Source organism: Pezoporus wallicus, unplaced genomic scaffold (genome assembly GCF_028554395.1).
Source record: "Pezoporus wallicus isolate ANWC-B61680 ecotype Strahan unplaced genomic scaffold, APGP_CSIRO_Pwel_v1 contig_6484, whole genome shotgun sequence".
In the NCBI taxonomy this organism is placed as follows: domain Eukaryota; kingdom Metazoa; phylum Chordata; class Aves; order Psittaciformes; family Psittacidae; genus Pezoporus; species Pezoporus wallicus.
In genome coordinates, this window is record NW_026638903.1 from 3,346,494 (window position 1) to 3,368,154 (window position 21,661).

At 41.0% G+C, this 21,661-nt stretch overlaps 2 protein-coding genes across 9 annotated transcripts in view; one reads left to right on the plus strand and one right to left on the minus strand.

Annotated features, from left to right (window-relative positions):
* Positions 1-21,661, minus strand: part of CMSS1 (cms1 ribosomal small subunit homolog) — a 250,363-nt gene that overhangs the window by 31,268 nt on the left and 197,434 nt on the right. Inside the window, exon 1 of one of the 6 annotated variants that reach the window (XM_057413074.1) lies at positions 8,909-9,054. The exons of 4 other annotated variants lie outside the window; for them this stretch is intronic. The gene's annotated coding sequence lies outside the window, so the exon portion shown is untranslated. Of the gene's footprint in view, positions 1-8,908; positions 9,055-21,661 lie in introns of those variants that run through there. One more of the 6 variants, XM_057413075.1, reaches the window with a different exon arrangement.
* Positions 9,137-21,661, plus strand: part of FILIP1L (filamin A interacting protein 1 like) — a 206,739-nt gene continuing 194,214 nt past the window's right edge. Inside the window, exons 1-2 of one of the 3 annotated variants that reach the window (XM_057413064.1) lie at positions 9,206-9,223; positions 9,338-9,393. The gene's annotated coding sequence lies outside the window, so the exon portion shown is untranslated. Of the gene's footprint in view, positions 9,394-21,661 lie in introns of all 3 variants that reach the window. The other 2 variants (XM_057413063.1, XM_057413066.1) reach the window with 2 other exon arrangements.

The following is a 21,661-nucleotide window of genomic DNA, read 5'->3' on the forward strand; positions in this document are numbered from 1 at the left end:
CATTAAGTGCTGCTGTAATTCAGCCTCAGAGGATACTAGGTAGGTAGCCATTCTGGGATCTCTTCTCAAAGAACACAAGTAAGGGAGGTGAAAATTCTGTATCTCAGGCTTCCTTGCACACTAGCAAATATGTGGCACTGATCTCCATGGATTGCCCTCATGAGCTAATTTCCCTCTCTTCTGAGGGAAAATTGAGACTGATTGACTTTTCTTATAAGCTGCCCATTTGGATCATGAGCAAGAAGAATGAACAACTGTCCCCAGCACAACTGCTACTGTCCTAAGAGTGTTCATCAGAGAGTGGATGAAGGTGAGAAGTTTTCTTGGAAAGTTTACTGGCCACTACAAGTAAAAAGGGGAGAGTATTCAAAAAATGTTTTTATTTTTATCACCATCAACAGGAATATGGGTTTATCTTATTATAAATTTATCATTAATGCACAAAAAAGTGTACTTAGTCCTGTACAGCCTTACACATAGCAGCAGGTAAACAGGGGAAGAGAGAATGCTGAAGGTTAACAAATTTATTCCTTACACTACAGCTCAAATATCTGTGCCAATATACTGGGTTCTTCCTTTCTGTTCTGAGAATGTTCAAGAGCTCCGGCATCATACCTTGCCCCTGCACAACAACAGCTCCTTCCACAGCCTGCTCCTCTTGGAAGTCACTGACAACTTACTCCGGCCACTTTGGAATCTCAGAGATGTTACTGTATTAGAAGAAGCTAAAAAGTTACGTCATTCAGCATACTGCTCAAAGTTTAAAAGATGTTAGTGTTACCACTATGCATTACCACAGGCTTGTTTCCCTTCATATCACGCTTCCTCTGGGAAATTTCTTGTGCTGCATTTTGGCAGCACAGCTCCTGTTTGACTTTTGCCTCTCTGCCCTAACTCCAGAGATACTGGAGGAGTGACCAGCTTTTACACACACCAACCCCACAGCCTCAGGGTCCTGGACGCACTGCATCCAACCAGGCTATGGAGTGATGATATAAATGAAGTACATCAAAGAAATAAGAACTAATCACCTCTTTGACCATCTTTCTCACTGTTCTAGACCCCAAATCCCCACTCCAGAGTATATCTGCGCATGTCCCCCTGAACTGAATTGCTGAGCCAGCTCTTTCCAACGTTTCACACTGGAAATGAATGAGAATTGCATAAAATAGATTCAGGAGAACCTACAAGTGATCCTTAAACATTCCTTCTTAAATCCCATTTGGCATGCTCTGAAAGGCAAACAGGAGTCGCCTGAGTTTTACATAACATCTTCTTTTTCTCATAACTAAAAGACACACTGCTAGCAATAGCAATCTGAAACTGGACAAATGGTTTCCATGATCTGAAATAGCCTGACAAACAATGTACCACCTGTTCACTGCCCATCTGAGTTTTGGACTGTACTTTGTGATGCAACATCCTCTGCTTTCAGCAAGAAGAGGGAACCAATGTCTAGCCCCAGACCCAAACGTCTGTAAAACCAGTTCAAATTTGAAGAACTTTCTTCAGTACCTGAGTGTCTTCTTTTTGTATGCAGAAGAACTTTTTATCTGTGTTCATCCCAGTCGAGACAGTAGCTAGTTTTGAGCTGTGAATGTTTGTGACACCATGTCAGTTCCCATGACGACAGGAAATCTTTGTTGTGGGCATCAAAGTCTGACAGGCCAGATTCTGCCAACCATGTTCACATTAAATAGTATCTTCCTCTGCAAACAGTTCCCTTAATGTCAGCAGGGTTATTCACAAAATAAATCATAACTTGATGCCAATAAATGTAGAAGCACTCAGCTCACAGATCCCAAACACATTTGTATCAGAGCAGCACTGCTTGCCCTGCTTTGAGGTGTCAAGCAGCCCAGACGACTCTTCTCTGCCAGAACTAGAGAGAGCATAAATCCTTCTTTAATAACAAGCTGGCACAAACGCAGAATCTAATTGATTAATACAACATTGACTTTCATCTCCCTCATGGTGCAAGCGAGCAGGCAGGCAGGCACTGATGGAATATGCTGCTGAAGGGGTGATGCAGTTCAGCACAACAATCCTTTGCATCTGCTTTCCTGTGACATAGACCTTACGCAACCACAAGGTCATCAAAGACATCTGAATGGTCACGTAATGCTCTCAATACAGAAACATAAATGTGAATTCTACAGGTCTTCACGCTTTCACCTTTGGTATTACATCAGTGGCATGGCACATACCAAGTGACTTCCCAGTCATTAAGTATTTCTATTTGATTTTAGTTTGAATCATACTGATATGGAAAAAGCCATTTGTGCTTAGCACACATGCATACATATATAAATGAATAAGACTCTCATTTATTATACTAATCACTGTTTAAAATAATTCAGTGCAATGAATTTTAACTCAAATTTAATATTGATATACAAACATGTGTCTAAGTACATCAATATGCGTGCTAAATACATATACACACACCTTTATTAACACACACATATCTGCATGTTCATACACACGCACAAGAATACGCATACAGATATTTAGATAATTTAACTGGTTCCCTTCAAACATCTACTTTATTAGTATATTCACAAAGAATGTACATTTGCTTGGTTATTTATACTACTATTTTTAAAGACAGACAGCACCTTAAGGATATAGGAGGCAATTAATAAGAAAGCACAGAATAGAAAAATATTCTTTTGTGTACATACCCAAAGACAACTGAGGGAATAATTTCCACTTTTTTTTAATCTGTAAGCTAAGTGAGATCAGACATCTGTTTGGTATCTAAAACACTCCAAGTGACACAGGCTAGTACAGGATAAATTCATTTCTTACCATTAAGTTAATCTCTGTGCTGGGATTTGGAGGAAACCTGCCTTATAGGTCCACAAGGGAGGCTCCCTCAACTTTCATTTGATGTATCTAGCACTACTCACACTCTGAGACACACTCTGGGTCAGAAGAGTCTGCATCTGAAGAGAAATCCCTGCTCTCTCCCTTATGTTCCCATCAGGGTTACAATTCAGTACTAAAGTAGAATCACTTAAACGAAAACAAAGTTTGTACATTATTACTGCCAGCCCCTGCCCTCCCCTCACCCCCAACTTCCATCCTCCTCTGACTCTTCTAAAATTGCCTGTGGAAAGGAGGGCTACAAGAAAGCTGGAGAGGGACTTCTTACAAGGATATGTCATGATAAGGCAAAGCATAATGTCTTTAAATTGAAATAGAATAGATTTAGATTAGGTAGAAGGAAGAAATTCTTTACCGTGAGGGTGGTGAGACACTGGCACAAGTTGCCCAGAAAAGCTGTGGATACCCCATCTCTGGAAGTGTTGAAGGTCGGGTTGGATGGGGCTTTGAGCACGTTGCTCTAGCGGAAGGTGTCCCTGCCTGTGGTCCCTTCCAACCCAAACCATTCTGTGACTCTATAGGTTTTATATTTGTTACACTCTGCGCCTTGTTTCGGATATGCTACAGGAAACTACGTGCTTGTCATTACTCTGTAGGAGGGTACAGTTTATTCAATTTACTATGATGGATTAATTTCACAGGCAGCTTTGTAGGCTATGTTTTTATTTATTGTTTGATTAAACAGTACCGATCTGTCTTCATGAATCTGGTGGGAAAATATTTCTCAGGGCTTCCAGCTTTAAATTCAGCAGATTAAAAAATATTTGATGCTGAGTAAAATGCCAAGCCAAGTGTGCTGAGCACATCTCAAGTTTCTTTAATTGCCATTTTAGATTTCTTTGGGAGGAAGGCAGGAGAGGGGCAGAGAGGAGGTCAGAGAAAAGAATCAAACTGAGGTCTGAGAATTCCTCATTACTCTCATGGTTTTGCCATTAAAAACTGGCCTAGAGTCTTCAGTGAGTCAGATTAAGTAATCTTAATGTCAATGCACTACTTCGAATTTTTCTCATTGCATCTTCCCTGCATGTCCCGTCAGGTACATACAGTACAAGGTCAGTCAGCTTCTGTAAAGTGTAACAGCTGTCAGCAAAATTGGCTCCCAGGTCCCTGTTCATCCTTGCTCAGTTGAGAGACCTCCTTCTTGCCTTCATGTTTGTTCTGATCACAGTAACTGGGCTAAAAGCATCAATGACAGTATTTTAACATACCACGATGTTACCACAGGCAGCAGGAAACATAAAGCTCAGGTGGGTCCTTCCATGCTGCCCACCAGTACCCAAGGGAAGAAATGAGGTCTTTTAAATGAAACAACCCTGGGTGTGCAGGCTGATTAACTGAGAATTAACATTTTAAATATTTTAAAACATTTTGAGCTCAACTATGTCCCTGACAAAAGGAAAAGGTTCTGCATAGCAGTGGGAGAAGCAGGTACAGAGGCCAATCAGGCACAGCAGCAATAGGCAAGCAGCAGCTCAAACATCTCCCGGTGAGATCCCAAATTAGTCAGCTCTGTGTCACCAGCACCGCTAATCCTGAAAGGAGGATCTCTTACACGTCTACCAGGACAATCCTCTCAATTCCCCCACTGTAAGCAACGGACAGCTTTCAATTTTCCTGTTGAGAAGCCTAATAATAGCTCAGATACCCTGGAGCCTATGGTGTAAAGCCAACTAGCCAAGCAATATCTGTGAAGCTCTTTTAGGTGCCTCCAGACCAGCCACATGGAATAGCTAAGAATGCAAATTTTATTATTAATATGGCTCTTCAGATCAGTTCCTAGCTATTCACCATGACAATACTTTAGAAATTCCTAGTAAATGAGGTAAAATGTTAGCTACAAAAGTGATTGGTCCTTAGGGAAGATCACCACATAACTATTGCATCAAAAACAGTTAACAACAGTGTCAGTACCCTCTCCATTTCTCAAATTGCTCTGACTAAATCAGAAAGAGTCCACTGGCACTCCTTGAAAGACAAATAACTCTCCTCATCACAGGCATGCATCATCTGCAGTGGCATGACTGAGAAATCCAGATGACGTTACAGAAAAAAAACACCAAACTCATTCCTCACCTCCCTGAATAAGGATTAGCTAAAACATTTCAAACAGCATTGCAAACCAAGATTTAGTCTGAGAAACACATACACAGTAAGAGAACATATTCTGACAGGAGATGAAAAATCTCTGATGGCAGGAAGAACATCAACGTGGCTAAACATGGAGTGCTGATTCAAAAATTAATGAAGATATTTCCTTCCTTTTTAAAAAAAAATAGTATTTTAGGTTTTGCAATTCCAGTTTTAAAAGACTGATGAAGTTTTCATACTTTTCTCACTGGGGTCATGAATCAAATTAAGTGCCTTCACTCGTAAGGCCTTAAAATACTTGTGTATTTTGACCATTCTGAACTAAAGAGGAAAAACTGTGAATGAAATGGTATCTCTTATTGTTGTTAGGATGTAAGAAGTTGCATGTAAAGCAACTACCAGTTACTTACTGTTCCTTTGGTGACCTTCCCTGTCAGTTTACTGCAACACAGAGCTGCCTCCCATCATCCCAACCCAGCCAGGGTCCCCCATCGCCTGGTCACTGTATTCCCTTCCCATTCCTATGAACTAAGGACTCCATTCCCAAAACCGGTCTATTCCAGCACAACAGTAATTTTTTATATCTGTGAGGATGCCTTGAACTGCAGACATCACCTAACAATGTACTTTAAAAAAATGTATTTTAAAGCGTACTTGTGAGGCATAGCTGAAGGACATATGATATGTACCTGAGCAAACACAGACTCAAAGAATCAAAAGAACTTCAATTTTGTTCCACTAGACAACATTCAGATGGCATAAGGTCCTTCCTACTCCAACCAGCCTAAGTCTGTGCCAAGCCAGTTTCTTGCTAACAGTCTGTAGGAATTCCCTATAATAGTTTCTAAGTATTGGCAGTAGCTTGTACTACAAAGACAACATTCTTACAAAATGTAAAACCCTTCCCTGTGCAGTTCAACAGGCACATCTACCACAAACTTTTTTTTCCCCTGATAAAACTGGTGAGAGGATATTCAGTTTACATTCCTCTTCCTTACATTGAATGTCAATTTAAATTAAAATCACTGCCTGTTAAAGCAAAAAAGGTCTTGATGAATAATATCAAATTAATTTTCACTATGCTCTGATATGATAGTTTTTAGCACACATACACAGCTATCTTGCCACACAAAGGATCTCCCACAGAACATTTCTAACAACTTTCGCCCTTATTTTTAACACTTTAATATGTAAAATGAATACTTCCACACTCACTTGTGATGCAACTTGCTGACTGGAAGTGAACCAAGAGACAAAATATTAGTAGTCTTGTAGTACAGCCTGTGGTGTAGCTACAACCCAGTCCTATTCGTAATTTGTCTTTTTCACTACCTCACACAAGGAATAATGGCACCACGAAGGTAAGAAGGGAGAACTCAATATTCATTTAGTCACTGTAGTTCTAAAACCCATGGTAACATAAAGCGTAAACACCAAGATTTGACATGTCAGGAATATGATAGGCCCTTTTACTGTTTGCCATCCAACTTAATTTCTTCATTACAGGCCTGCCGATCAAGAGCAACCAGAGCTTAAAGATACAATAATACACCAGTACAGAGTGGAAATCAGTTCTGTTGTTTGCTCTAGTACCCTTCGTCAATGACACCACGACTGAAGGCTCAGATGACAGCCACAAGCTGCTGCAGTCTCCTCATTTCTCTTTTTTTTTTTACTCTCAAAAACTATCTGATAATCTCCTTAAGTCTCAAAATGCAATTTAAAAACATTTCTAGAGATGGGGAAGTGGGAGACTTTTATTTGTTGGTAAGCAGCATGGGTTTTGGCTGTTTACAAATCTGCTGGATGCATATTACAAAATTAAATACTTAACCTTATAAAAAGGGCTTCCCTTCTTGACAGATGCCAGTCATTATACAACCTACAGTCACTTTAGAAACCACTCAAAAGGATGCCAGTAATAGTGTGGAATGGTTTATGCTTGTAAGAGAACACTCTATCTAACTCTGAAAAGCAGAGGAATAGGGCAAGTCAAGATACTGTTGACCACACTGGAAACTGGCCAAGACATTATGGTTCACGTATCTCACCTTTTGAAATGCTCCATGGGATCTTTAAATAAGTGCCTAGGAATTTGGTGCTAATCAAAAGAAAAATCACTTCACGAATATTAGTTACAGAATGTATGACTGTACAAGGCAGAACCCCACAAGGCTGGCTTGAAATAAGTATCATTCCAGAAGAAATGATACCAAAGAAGGCTAGACAGTCAAAAACCATCCACAAAGAAGTGGAAAGACCATCCAGCATCCGAAGAAAAACACAAAATACGAGCCCAGGAAAAGCTAGACACAAATCAGGGTCTGACTCCCTGCTACATCATCTTCTATCTTCTTGGTGGTGCGGACAGGAAACTCATGCAAAAACAGTATTTAATGATGTCAGTATCCTCTACATTTTGAATTTCAATACTTACACAACGCTAGTATGCCACTCAACATATGTCTATCTGGAGGCAGACTCTTTCCTTTTTCAGGCCCTTTCTTTAAACACCAGCATCCTTCATCTATTGCAGTATTCAGTCCTACCAGATTATTTATTCTTCTTAAGGGAGAAGAAAAACGTAAATTGCGAGGAAAAAGGAACTTGGATAAACCCATAAAACTACGTAATGTATCCCAGGTCTGTGTACAAGCAAGTTTTGCCCAGGAATGGTATGTCTCAGATGTGATGTCTCCCTTAATACTACAGGAGATTCACATTTTCTACTGTTCTCCCAACATGCTGGGAAGCAGCTGTGGCTCACAGCTGTATTTCCTGTCGTGAAGGTAAGAGTCTGGCTGACTCTGTGGACTTTGAGATGATAGATCATGATAAAATTACACAGTGGAACTTGCCAAAAATAGTAGGCTTCAATTAAAAAAAAACAACAAAAACAAACAAACAAAAACAAACAACCCCAAATAAACAAACAAAAAAAAAACCAAACAAAAAGCACACTTTGCAAAAGCTTAACAGCCCCAATTACTGTTCACAGAAACACATGACTACTTTAGTGACCACTGATATAATTCACGCCTCTCCGGTTCGTATTTTGCAGGCATACAGATCTATAGTATAAAGTTATCACAGTCCTGATGTTTCCCCAGGTTTTCTTTGAATATTGAAAACTGCATGGATGCATATAACATAGCACACATTTAGATAAATGTCACCAACAAAAAAATATATCCTGTTGAAGTACAATACTGAAGACAAATCTTTTACCCTAACTCTCCTAAATGTCTTAACAGAGAATGTGAGAGAAGACATTCTGAGTTGCTCAGATTTCTGCAGCTTTTTCTATTTAGAAGCCTTTATATGACATAGCAGTATCAGGCCCCATTTGATAGAGTATCAGGTTGACCCATAGCAAGTTAAACTCTCTTTCAGGTTAAGAACAAAATACCCTGACATATTGCCACACAGAGTCAAGAGTGGCAAATTCCATGGATTATAAAACATCTGTTGAAAAGCAGGCATAAGGGTTATGTTTCTACACCTTTTATTCTCTTGCTTCCTCCTCTGCACGCACTACACATTTCTCCTCAGTTTGGTCTCTGATATTGCAAGTTCCACTGCCCTTTTAAGCTACTCCAGAATCTCAAATTTATACAGTACCAGAATATACATTTGTGGATTTAACTAACTTTTCCAAAAGGACTATAAAAGCAAGTGAAAGGATAATTACTTACAGACAAAAGCTTTTATGAAAATACTACACACTGCTGCATTAAGGTTTTTGAGATGGGGAAAGTTGACAGGCATTTCATCTACGTCGGTGCTCTTTAGTTAAGACTAGCAATTACAGTGCAATCTCTCATCTATACAGGTCTTTTGTGAATTTGCATGTGGCTCATTTTTCTAAATGATCAAATAAAGCACATTATGTCTCGATCAGTTGCAACTGCCATAAAAATAGAGCTCATACCTACATTAATTTGCTGCCAGCAGATGGTTGATTGCTTTTCTTTTTATGTTGCAGTCTTGCTCCCTTAGATTCTCTCTTTGTAGAGAGTGACATGCTGGGAGGTCAGTTTTCTGACAAGGTCATCTGCCTTCAGAGTATGAAGAGAATTGCATGGAAAGTGGGTTGGGCTATATTTAGAGCTTGGTCCAACTCCATGCCAAGGTCCCCCTGCTGTCTCTCGCTTGCAGCACCATCTCTCAGGTCTATTCTTGCAGATTCTCAGCCTACTGAATACATGAGGAGAGGAAAGTCGCCCTAAGCTACTACTGGATCAAGGTTTTTGCAATTTGCTAAAACCAAGTGGCTCAGCAGCTCGGATGAGGACTCCTTAAATCCCTCAATCTTCTAACATTTATTTTTGTGTATTCAAGTGGATTTTCCCTTTTCAAGTGAATAAGGAAAGGAAGCTGCCTGGGATATAGCAAAAAAGAGTTTCCTGAGCTAAGGTAAGCTTGTTTCATTCTTCTGTTGTCATCATAATTAGAGAGCAATTGATGATGGCTTTGATCAGATATGCTTTTCTGCTAGACCAGTTCTGCATGTCAGCATTAAGTGTGTTTTTTTTGGCTAATGACATTCTCAATTTCAAAACATCAATTTTCATTATTGCTATCTAAAGAAAATTGGAAAATATAAGCATGTGCAGTAGAATATACATTATCTGATTTTACTTGTTCAAATTAATGTAAAAAGCACACAATCATAGCAAGAGACTGTATCATCCTGAAAGTAGGAGAAAAACAGATGTGTGATGATATGCATGATGATGACATATATAGGCATGCACTAAGATGTGCTGAGTGATGTTTTATCCACATTTTGCATGATATAAGAAAGTATGGCTTCACGTTTGCAATACAGGGATTGCTGCAAATAGCACATCTATTTAAAAAAATGAATTAATTACTTGATGAACACATGCTCAAATCCCTTAAAGGTTTCAAAGAAGTTGCTCAGCTTCAACCAGAGTACATTCAGGATTAAAGATCATATTGAATATGGTCTCCTTTTTCCGTTGCATGCTTTACAGTGGGCCTGCATTGCTTCTACTTTTAAAAACATATGGCTTTCCTCAGCACCATTTTAAACTCTTGTGATTCCTAAGGCGGGGGGGGGGGAGGGGAACCTGGACAGAATACAGCATTGCATGCCATAAGGAGATCCTAACACACTTCAGGTCACATGGATATCATGATACTGTGGAGTGGACTCTGACATGAGATCGTTATCACATAAAGACAACACTGGAGCCACGGATTTAGCACTGGCACACATACACACACACACACTTTCTAATGCAACATGACCATAGCAAACACACAAGAATGGTAACCTGAAGAAACAGTGAAGAAAGGTCCACTTGACCAGAAAGTCACAACACCGACAACATCAGGAAGTTCTTCAAAACATAAAAAATACATAAAGGTCTTAGCAAAAACATCTGACGAAAGGCAGATGTGTTCTGGGTTAACAGTAGGCAAAGGGCAAGAAAGGTCACAAAGTCACTGGTTCATCTAAGCCAGGACAACTGAGTGAATTTCTGCACTTGTTTCAGGTCATTTTTCTTAATATACGTCTGGTTAAACAATATCATGCATCAGGCATAAAAAGTAAAAGATTACAAGGTAGCAAGTCTTACCTACTGAAGAAACTTCTGATTTTGATTACTCTCAACTCTGTGTAAGATCTTCTGGTCATCCTCTGCTTCTGATTCTTGCTTAGTAATTTATGCTTGAAGTCTTGACTGTTAAATTTATTTGGAGGATGTAATAAACACCATCCATTTCACACAAAATACCTTCAGTCCTAAAACTCTTTAACAAATGATCGGGGGGCTGGAGCATCTCTCCTGAACACAAGCTGGGAGAGCTGGGCTTGTTCAGCCTGGAAAAGCGAAGGCTCCAGAGAAAGCCTTATGGATTCAGACTTAAACAGGGGAAGTTTAGATTGGATATAAGGAAGAAGCTCTTTACTGTGAGGGTGGTGAGGCACTGGAATGGGCTGCCCAAGGAAGCTGTGAATGCTCCATCCCTGTCAGTGCTCAAGCCTTGGGTGACATGGTTTAGTGTGAGGTGTCCCTGACCATGGCAGGGGGGTTTGGAACTAAATGACCTTAAGGTCCTTTCCAACCCTAACTCTAACTATTCTATGATTCTATGACCTTAAATCAGCTTTCCAGTACCTGAAGGGGGCCTTACAAGAAGTTTGGACAGGGACTTTTTGTAAGAGCTAGTAGTGACAGAACAAGGGAGAATGGCTTTAAATTGAAAGAGATGAGATTTACATTAGATATTAGAAAGAAATTCTTCACTCTGAGGGTGGTGAGACACTGGAACAAGTTGCTCAGAGAAGCTGTGGCTGCCCCATCCTTGGCAGTGTTCAAGGCCAGGTTGGACAGGGCTTTGAGCAACCTGGTCTAGGGGAAGGTGTCCCTGCCCATGGCAGGGGGTTGGGACTGGGTGAGCTTTAAGGTCCCTTCCAACCCAAACCATTCTACAATTCTAAAATTTGGGTAGCATGATACGGAGTCAACTCAGGCTGTGTGGCATGTGATAATTCAGATTAATCCAGGAGGTTTATATTTCAAGAACTCAAAGAAGAGGCTGTTATGGGAGGATCACTGAAGTACTGCAAATGCATTCACCAAGTCCATCAGCAAGTAAAAGGCTTCACAGTATAAAAGCAACTAGTGTGGCCTCAGATTGGCAGCAACCTTATATAAACAGTTGTTATACACTGATAGAAAAGAGGACACATGCATCTTCTAAGTTTTTAAATGTTCACATTTTACCTAAAGTTACTGCTTAATAAATCAACTTAGTCCCTGTGACACTTTGGCACCTATTCTCTGTTTGTGTGCGAGAAAATGTTATTTCTTCATCAATGTTAAAGACATCAGGGTTGTAGGGTGTGGATTAAAACAAAGCAGTACAGATGTGGCTGTAGCTTACTAACATAGCATTCAAAATACCACTCTGGCAGAGGGGCTGCATCCCAGAGGTAGCCAGGGACTGGCTTGTTTTGAAGGGAGCATTATCACACCTTCCCCACAGGAGCTGAGCCTAGAAGATCTCTGTCACTCAAACTGGTGGGAGGTTTATTGGCATATGGATGAGAGGATGACAGGAATGGAAAATGGCAGCATCACTTCAATGATAAACAGGAGTGTGGCATTACTGGAAGAAGCTAGAAGGAAGCACATGTGAGTGAACAGCCCTCACTGTCCAATGCAGACAAACCTCAATCTACTTCTAACCTTTCTCTGGCTGGGCGGATCCTGCTTCGTAGGATTCTCCTCTTCCTATTCTCCCCTCTCCGTTAAAAAATTCCAGCACCACAATGAGCTGGCTTCATCTTGCTAAGGTGTGACTTCCAATGGGCACAATGTGGCCATCCTAGTGGGGACCACCACGGAAGGAAAAAAAAATAAAAAAGAAAGTAAAAAGCAGGAAAAGATTTTTATTTCCTCCTGTAGTGCCAGAAAGAAAGACTGAAACCCTTTGTTTCTATTATGGGGGCTCAGATGGGGCTGAAATCCACTTTCCTCACTGGGTGTGGGAAGGCATGTCTGACATGCCCAAGGTTGTGGAGGAGGAGGAAGAGGAGGCTTGGCTGATGATACATGCTGCCAGCTGGCCAGGCAAAGCTCCAAGGGGACATTCACAAACTCCTGGCTTTGGCAGTCACCTTCTGCTGACAGGCCTAAGCAGTGCCAGAGCCAGAGGGCTAAATCCAAAAGAGCACCAGGGGGGATGACCAAGTCCCACCAACAGTCATATTGCCTACTATCACTTGCTGTATTTATGTTCTTGCTTGGGGCTTTCTCCTGGCGCAACCAAACAGTAAATGATAGTAGGAGTTTCCTGCTGCCCTGCAAACCTGAACAAGCTGGGGTTTTAAGGGGAGTCAACTCATACCTTTAGCAAGAGGCCCTGTCAGCATCATTGGCACATGGCTCTGTAGCCAGCCCACAGGACCCAGGACTCAACTCCACCCACCACCATCATCACATAGCTGTTGCTGCAGACAACATCCAGGCAGGGACATCCAAAAGGGGATGGAAGAGTATAAGAGTAAAGGTGGCATCTAGAGAGTCAGAGTACTTGGGTATAGTTCTCTGTGTGTATGCCTGTATGAGGAGGGAACACAATATCTGGTATGAAAACAAGTTGCTACAGATGCAGAAGCAGTCTTACCTCAAAACATGCATAAAAATTATCTTTCAAAACCTTTTGTGACTATAGCCACAACTCCTGAATATACTTCCCAGGAAGGGACAGAGGATGACATCATAATACATGCTGTATAGGAAAGACAGATACTTACAGGCACAGAAAATCATAGAGCTATAGTTAAGCAGACAATTAAATTATTGTAGTCATTCTGCTAAAGAATGTTTTCCCAACACCTACCAATAAAAGGGAAGGGGAAGAAAATCAAAGTTCATACTCGCAACAAACCACATAGCCCTAAGCTTTGTCTGACCTGCTTTCACAAATTCATCTCCCAAAAATAGGAGGAAAAGAAACCCCAACCACTCAACAACAGAACTTTTCCATAGGGTCCCCTGCTGCATTTTTCTCTCTGTGCACCAGAGGTATAGTGAAATCTTGTTGCAGAAAAAAAGTCTGCTTTGAGGTGAAAAATAGACTCAGCAGTCTGCATCTTCTTTCAGGCTGATCAGGACTAATGTAAAAGTGTTAGAATTAATGCAAAGATCTCCAAAGACTGGTTTTCAAATTTTGTGGTAGAAAAAATTTCTTTTAATGCTGGCAAATTCACTCTTGTCTACCCCAAAGCACAATAAGGCTTCATGCTCACATCTAAGCAGAATAAGGCACAGAAAAAAAATCCATTTGAAGATCTAGACAATCTACAGGCCTGCAGTACCACACTGCTTTGCACCTGCAATTGCCAACTCCAGACTGCTGAAAACTGCAGGCAGAACACTGCCCGCTACACTCAGTGCCTTACTTCTCGCCCAGACATCTTTGTGGTTCCACCCAGTACAGTCTGATGGGTCTCAGCCCTTACTTCAGTGATTATTCAGGATTGATACACAACCCATTCATGCAGGGTAAGATCTGCTGTGTAGAGCCTCCATATAAAAACAGGAACCTGCAGGGGAAAGGGAGGCAGAAGGAGTGGCCACACATGACAGCAGATATTGACCACCAGGGCAACAGGGGACACAGCAGATGCAGCCGGCTTTCCTGTGGTCATATCTGTATCTCTCTTGAAGTCATACAAATGCACGTAAAAATGTACACAGTTGCATACAGACAAATTACAAAGTTGCAAAGGGTGGGGACCCACTCCATCCATTAACAGCAAAACATAGTATTTTAGACTAAAATGAAACACCTCCTTTGAAGAATGCATTTATTTAATATGGACTTGGAATTTGATCATATAAAACAGAAAGCAACTATGGCTTTGCCTAAAAATGATGATGAGAATGAAATTGAACAACAAAGTAGTTTACTTGGAATGTTATAAAATAGTGTGCAGGGGTATGAGACAGCATGAATATACCCAGAGCAGCAACAGTTTATCTATGTGTTCAAAACTATTTAAAAATTGAGGACATGCATCTGGCCACCTGCAAGGATTATTTTCTCATTTTCATAGAGCTGTTTCCAACTCCAAGTTTAGTGACAGCTACGGAAGTAAGCTGAAAACAAAGTGCTCCACTAGGGCACAAGTTTCTTATGGCAGTAATAGAGGTACACAGCATGCTCACAGAAAGACCTTTGCTCTCTCATGGGAGCTTAGCAGGAGCCAGGAGCCTGGGAAAGCAGCAGTACAGCAATGGCTGTGCTTTGCTGAAGCAGTTTCTCTATGAATAGTTTGTTCATGGCTTTCTGCTGCTCTGCGACGTGTCAAGGAAAAGGATTATATGTGTACGGCTAGATTGTACCAGTACGTTTCATTTGAAGATGAAGGTGGTTAACTCTAAAACAATTCCCAATAAAAATCCTACCTACACAACATGACATAGTCACGCAGGGAGAAATAGCTAAAAGTGGGATTATACAAAACTAACAGAAATTTCTCACCTTCCATTACATAAGCCTAAATTCTCTCAGTTGCAGCAAATTCACAGTGACCACTACTGGGGCTAAAACACCACTGAAAGTAATCCTACCTGAATTCTTTTGTCTCCAGCATCAGTAAGTGAAAGTGCATATGCACAGCTGCAAAACTGCAAATTACAATTTTACATTAAATGAAACTTGGACTAAACACAGTCCTGATAAAATAAATCCTTGGAGGTGAACTTCTCCATTTTTCACTCATAACCAGTTTTTTAGTACACCCATTTGTTTCTCAGATATCACTGGAGAACACTGTTCAACCTCTAGCATGGAAAAAACATTTAAAAAAATTAGTATTTACAGCAGGGTTGTATTTAGCACAGTACCCATGCCATTTTCATAACCACTAATAATACTGCAGAAGAGTATGAGAGCGAAGGATGAAAAGAAGGTAAAATAATCCCCAAATGAGTGGCAAATGTTTTAGATACTCTCCTTAAAGAGGCAATTTAAAAGCCATATGCAAAATATAGTGGAAAAATAGGCATTTTCCATCAAGTCTTGTCTGTCTTTAAAAACACTCAATTTAAACAGAATACGAGTAGCAGCCTTTCTTCCTGTTACTATGTTTTATTCTGCTAACATAATCATTAGAGTTGTCATCCAGTACAACTTGATGCATACCGTCATAAGTTCACTTACACAACACTTGCCTAAAAGAGTGGGAAGACAAGGAAATCCCACTTGGGAAGAAAGTGGGGTAGTAGAGGACAAGCCTGTCAGTATAGAATTAAAAAAAGAAGGGTTGAGATGATGCACTGGGTCTTGTGTGCTCGAGCACACGCTGTTGCTGTGTGTTGTCTCACACAGTCAAGCCAATGGGCTGCATGTGTGCTCGCTCGCCCACCAGCCAGCACTGGCCCACTTAGAAGGCGAGACAGCTCAGGTTGTGGTGGAGTTTCTCAATATAGATAAGTACACATCAAGAGACTGAAACATATGACCTCTCAACTCTTTTGCAACAGGAAACTTGAGACTCTTGAAGGGAGAAAAACAGAGCATTCACTCCCCCTCGCACCAACTTCCATCTGACCTCCAGCTGTCTGAGGTGGACAACATGTAGTCTAATTATAGGTTTCTTGAGTCTTCCCAGAGACTGTCCTCTTATGTGGGCAAAGAATCTCAAAAATCTCTTTCAGAGCACAGATCTTCCTCCATCTTAGACCCTTATTCTGCCCTATAACAAATGTGCAAGGCAGTTCCCCATCAGATTTGCTCCTAACCAGTGAAAAAGGAAAAAATGTCAGGTTTCATCAAGCAATGAAAGATACAGAGTGACCACTGGAAAAGGCATGGCTACCTTCTTTTCTCCTGTCCTTTCCTTTGAACAATATGGAGAAATATCCACTCCCTTAATGGGGTGTTCTGGAGCCTAAACAACATATGTAAAGTGCTATGGGATTCTTGAAGAAAGTGCTATAGTAAAATAAAACGATAGTTGTTTATTATATTCAGACAGAAAGGACATGAAGCCCTTTTCTCTAACCCTTGAAAAAGCATCAGTGTTTTTAAAAATATTTTCAATAATCCAAACCACATACATTCAGATCATTTAAGATGAAAAACAAACTTGGAGCTTACTCTGTCAGAGACACACAGCTCAGTGGGATGCCTTTTAATTTGCAGCTACAGTTCTCCAGTCTCAGTATTAACAGCCACAGTCAAAGGATTCTTTGTCATGTTTTTGCTATTCAGCAGCTTCTGGGAGAGTGTCCTGACGTGAAACAAGTGAGTGATAAGGCTTAGCCCTATCTAAAGGGCTACTACTGTATCCAGCTCAAGGACAAACTGATGACAGACTATGTAATGCTAGGGTCAGAATATATATGTTATGGCAGAGACAGAAGCAGTGCTTTATCTAGGCCCTGAAGTCTCAACTCTGGAGACAGCCTCATTAGACAGATGTCCTTTGGTATCCTGTACAAATTCACACATTGTGAATTCTTCAACCAAGACCCTGCTGGGAAATGTAGTCTCCTCCCACTTGATTTACTGCAGAACTGCTGATAAGGAAACCCCGCTGTAGCAGAACACAACCCGCAGCACAACAGGAATGAGACAGGCAGCACATCTGGGGAGGGGGAATCAGCATCTCAGCCAAAGTTACAGAAAACAGCAACTGTAAGACAATCCAAGTCTTACTATATGGAAAACAGCACAGCCCTCAAATCAGAGATACTTTGTCTCTTACTGTTTGTCTTTGGCAGCAGAAAGAATGGCCAAATACAATTAGTAGTATCAAACAGAGCCCAGTATAGCAATAAAAAAAGTAAATCCTATGTGCCGTCATGATAATTTTATCCTTTTGTTTGTTTTTTTTTTAAACTGAACTTAGTAATTAGTTCAGCAATGGCTGGGACAGGAAGGCTGCACCAGGACTCTAATGAAAGCAAAACTCTGGGGAGCGATTTTGATTATAGTAGAGGTTTCAGCTGACTACATTTTAATTAATCGGAGTAGTACAGCACTCTGAATTCCCAGGTATCCCGCTTCAACCTGCAGACTAACATGACTTGTTTTAGGGCATATTTTAACATTGTTCTAATAAATTCTTCAACTGCTCTTTTACATCTCAAAGGTAATTTGATTTTATTTTTATTATGGAGGCTTTCAATGAGCATTTCAATTACAAATCACTAAAATGATGTGGCTGCAGAATGCCAAAAATAGACTCAGAAAACAAATTTTCTAATTATAAAAGTTTTTTCAGATTGATAAACCGTTTTAATTTAAAATAGGTCTCTATTATAATGAAGACAAGCCACAGTAGCATTCAGTTAAAAAAGCTCAGTAAAGACCCATAATATTAGCTAACATCCCCTACAGGATAAACACATAAGTTGTCAATTACAAGAGAAAAGCAGAATGTTCAGGGTTTGATACACGGCGCAGTGTCTGCATTAACTGTATAATCTGACTTAAGCAAGGACTGACAATATGCATACAAATAAATAGCAAATGAAAAACCACATCCCAAAATGAGTAAGTTTTGAGCTCATACATAATTAGACTCATCAGATATGGTGTAATTTCTAGCTTTAAATTCACAAAGCATGTACATTTTCCTTTGCATTCTTCTCCGCATCCTGAATTCACCAGTCTTTTGCTACTGTATGGAGATGAGAATGTTAAACTGCCCAGCATCCTCCCACTTCCTATTGAGATGCTACAGTCTCCAACATCAAGTAAATGTGACCTGCAGACTTGGTTGTATGTATGCTGCTGCTATCCAGCCGCAGTAGTAAATGACTGAATCTTCCTCAAAGAGGGATGTAAAATTAGGAAAAGATCCATACATTATAAAAGGATGAGGGGAAGGCAGCCATAAACCAGAGAGGGCTAAAGACCCAAGAGAAGGGCAGAGCACACAGCTGAAGCTAGTAGCAGTGGTGGCAGGAAAGGGTATGAGGGCAACAGACATGGAGCTCTAGCCTAGCTCTGAGCCAGTACACTTCTCCATGTTGATCATGTCAAAAATGCTTCATTTTCTACAAACCGGGTAAGCTGCTGTACTACCTGCTCCATATCCATGAGGTCACGGAGCTGTTACTTGGTCCCTGCATGGGAGATGGTAGACTCCTGCTGTCTCAAGGCACTGTCTCTCAGTTGTAGAAACATACTTGCTCCTAGCAGCACCTACCCCTGCTAAGGGGTACTGAGCCCCTCATGGCTACACCACTAGCCCAAATGCAGCCACCTCTGCCAGGTGTCCTCTGTTGTTATCTAAACCTTTTGAGAAGACAGACACCATGACTTTTTCCCTAGGGACAAGAAAGAGTAACTTCACATGGTCCTTTACCCCAGTGTATCCATAAAGCTGCCAAAACCCAACCCAAAATAAAGTACCAATTAGATCAGTTCTGTGTAGGATAAAAAAGGGTAGCTCACCTCTGTGTTGAAGTATTGAAGCAAACATGATTTAAAAGAATGATAATGGATTTCCTTTGACAATGGGACAGGTACAGACCTCAGCTCACATCTGTGACAAGGCATCTAGTTCAACAATCACTATTTTCTTTCAGTTTCTGCTAACCTAACAGCGCTACAGATACTCTATTTTACAGTTGTCATTACCGCAAATATTGCAGGAATAATTTCCTACGCTGAATAATTAGAGAACTGGGTAAAGGCCATGTCATTCTCAGGAGCACGTAAAATTGTTCCAGGTTGGAAATCAGTCATCCATGCCTAGCAGTAATTCTTTGTGAAACAAAGCTTAGAGAGTTTGGACTGCAAATCTCAAAGAGGAAAAAGTATCAAATTATTGCCACAGACCAAGGCACAAAAATCTGACTTTATGATTTGGAGATGCAGTTTCTGCACAGATTTGCAAGCCTGAAGCATTTTTTAATTCTTTTTTTTTCCTCACACTGAGCAACCGAGTACTTAGTTCAGGGTTCAGAAGAGCTCAAGTGATGTATTTAAAGCCTGCTGGGTACACTGTCACTTACACTATGTTCGAAACAGAAGGAAAAGAACAGCTGCTATTGCTCTCCCTGCCCCAAGTTAAGTACCAGGATTGGGAACTCCCCACCAGGAGCATGTGAAAGCACCGGCACTCACATGCTGCAGCCTCCAGTGATTTAGAACTCCCCTCCTCATCTTCTACTCTTCACTCATACCTTGCCTTTCAACTGCATCCAATGACGAGTAAAGGTAAATAATGCAGTAGACTTTACCTGGGGCTGACCCTAAAAGCAGATTCAAAACCGCAAGCTTGGGCAGATCCTAGCCAGGATCTCTCCCTTGAGCCCAAAAGAGTTTGAGCCTACAAAGCCGTATCACTTCACGGCTCTGAATTATACTCTGGCTCCTGAGCTCCTTGGTAGTATCAAGAGCAACTAATGTCCCAGGATTTTTCTACAGGTCATTAAGAAAGTGAAGTTACATTAAAGGAAGGTGGGAAGCTGATGCATGCCGCCCTCTGGCCTAGGTGATCTTGACAGAAGTCAGGTTTTCTGAGCTCCTTTTAAGGTTAGAGCCTCAGAAAAAGTACCTTGGCAGGAGGCTTGCCCTCAGAAAACATGTTGTGGGTAAACTCATGGCTGTGTTAAAAGTCACCTACCTCTAGCTATTAGCCCTGAAGTCACTGAATGCAAGGAGGGAGAAAGCATTATTTCTGAAAACGGGGAGGGAGACCACACCCTCACACCAGTAAGAGTACCACTGCACCAGTACAGTACTACCAGTACACAGCACCAGTGCTTTATGAACATGTGTAATAGTAAAAAAGATGCTCATGACTCCAAACTATAATTATTATGAGAACTGCCCCAAGGAGGAAAGTGATAAAGAAAATGCTGCTTTAACACAAGCATTGGTTTTACTGGGTTTGTTTGATTTTTTTTAACTAGAGATTCTGTACACCTCCTTCTCCTTAAATTGCTTGTGCATGTCTTGGGAGTGGACACTGTGCATTTGAAATAACTGAATCACAAGCATGCCTTCCAAGCAAGCCTTGCAGGGATGAGGGGGAAACTGCATGCACAAGAGTCTTCAAGCTGCCTACACATGCAGCAGGTGCCTCCTACCGGGTCACTGGAAAAATCCATTCAGCCATTCCAGCAGCTTTTAAGAGCAAGTAAAATACAGACAATGATATAGGGCACTGGGAGGCCAAGGGGGTACCACATCTCAAAGCAATGTTTGGATAGGCTTGGGCAGTTTTTGGCCTATTCTAACATCACTTAAGAGCGGCAGATTTTTTTTTTGATGTTAGAATAATTTCTGTCTCCACCATTTGAGGAAGATAAAGATCATGTGTTCACTGCACAGACCAGCCTCAGTAGGACAGTAAATACAAGGTGCAAGACAGGTAGTCAAAAGTCCCAACCTGTGTTCAACACAGAAAATATTCAAGAGATGAACCTCCAAATTCAAAATGGAAAGCAGAAGTGACTGCAGAGGATTTTCATTCAAAAAAACAGCTTCTGTTTAGGTTCACTGGTCAAGACTTCTGTTAGCATGTACTTCAGGAAACTCACAGTATCCTTGCACTCTGCTATACATGGAGGAAACAACATTCCCACAGCTGTATTCCTGTGTTAATTATGGAGCCATTTTTCAAAGACAGTTTTGAAGCATACAGAGCTATGACTTGGACATGATCAAAAGTCCATAGATTTGCTGCTGCATTCCATACAGTCAACTACAAGAAGTGAGCAACTTGCCTCCAGAACTAACCGGAGTTAATCTGGCTGTTTCAGATGGTTCATCTCACTCCTCTCAGGAGGCCCAAAACAGGCAGCTGCTCCTCCTCACAAGCAGTGCTTGCCACAGCATCCCAACAGATTAAGCTCCATTTCCCCATGAAGCTATACATTATTAATCTTATCTGAAGCAGACAGTGCTGACGCCCAGCTTCCCCACTGTCTGGAAGAACACCAGCTGTCTCCAGCTTAGCCTGAGTCAACAGAGTGCATGTATCAAGAGGAAATATTTCTTAAAACTTCACAGGATTCAGAATCCTTCCCCTAGTCTTCTCCCTACCTACTCTCACAGAAACTGCCTGGGATTCACCCCAATCCATCTCTCTGCATGCCCAGGTGCAATAGCCTTGAGTTTACATCATCTGTTTATGACAGAACTGTGCCATTTCCTCTCAGACAAGGACCTG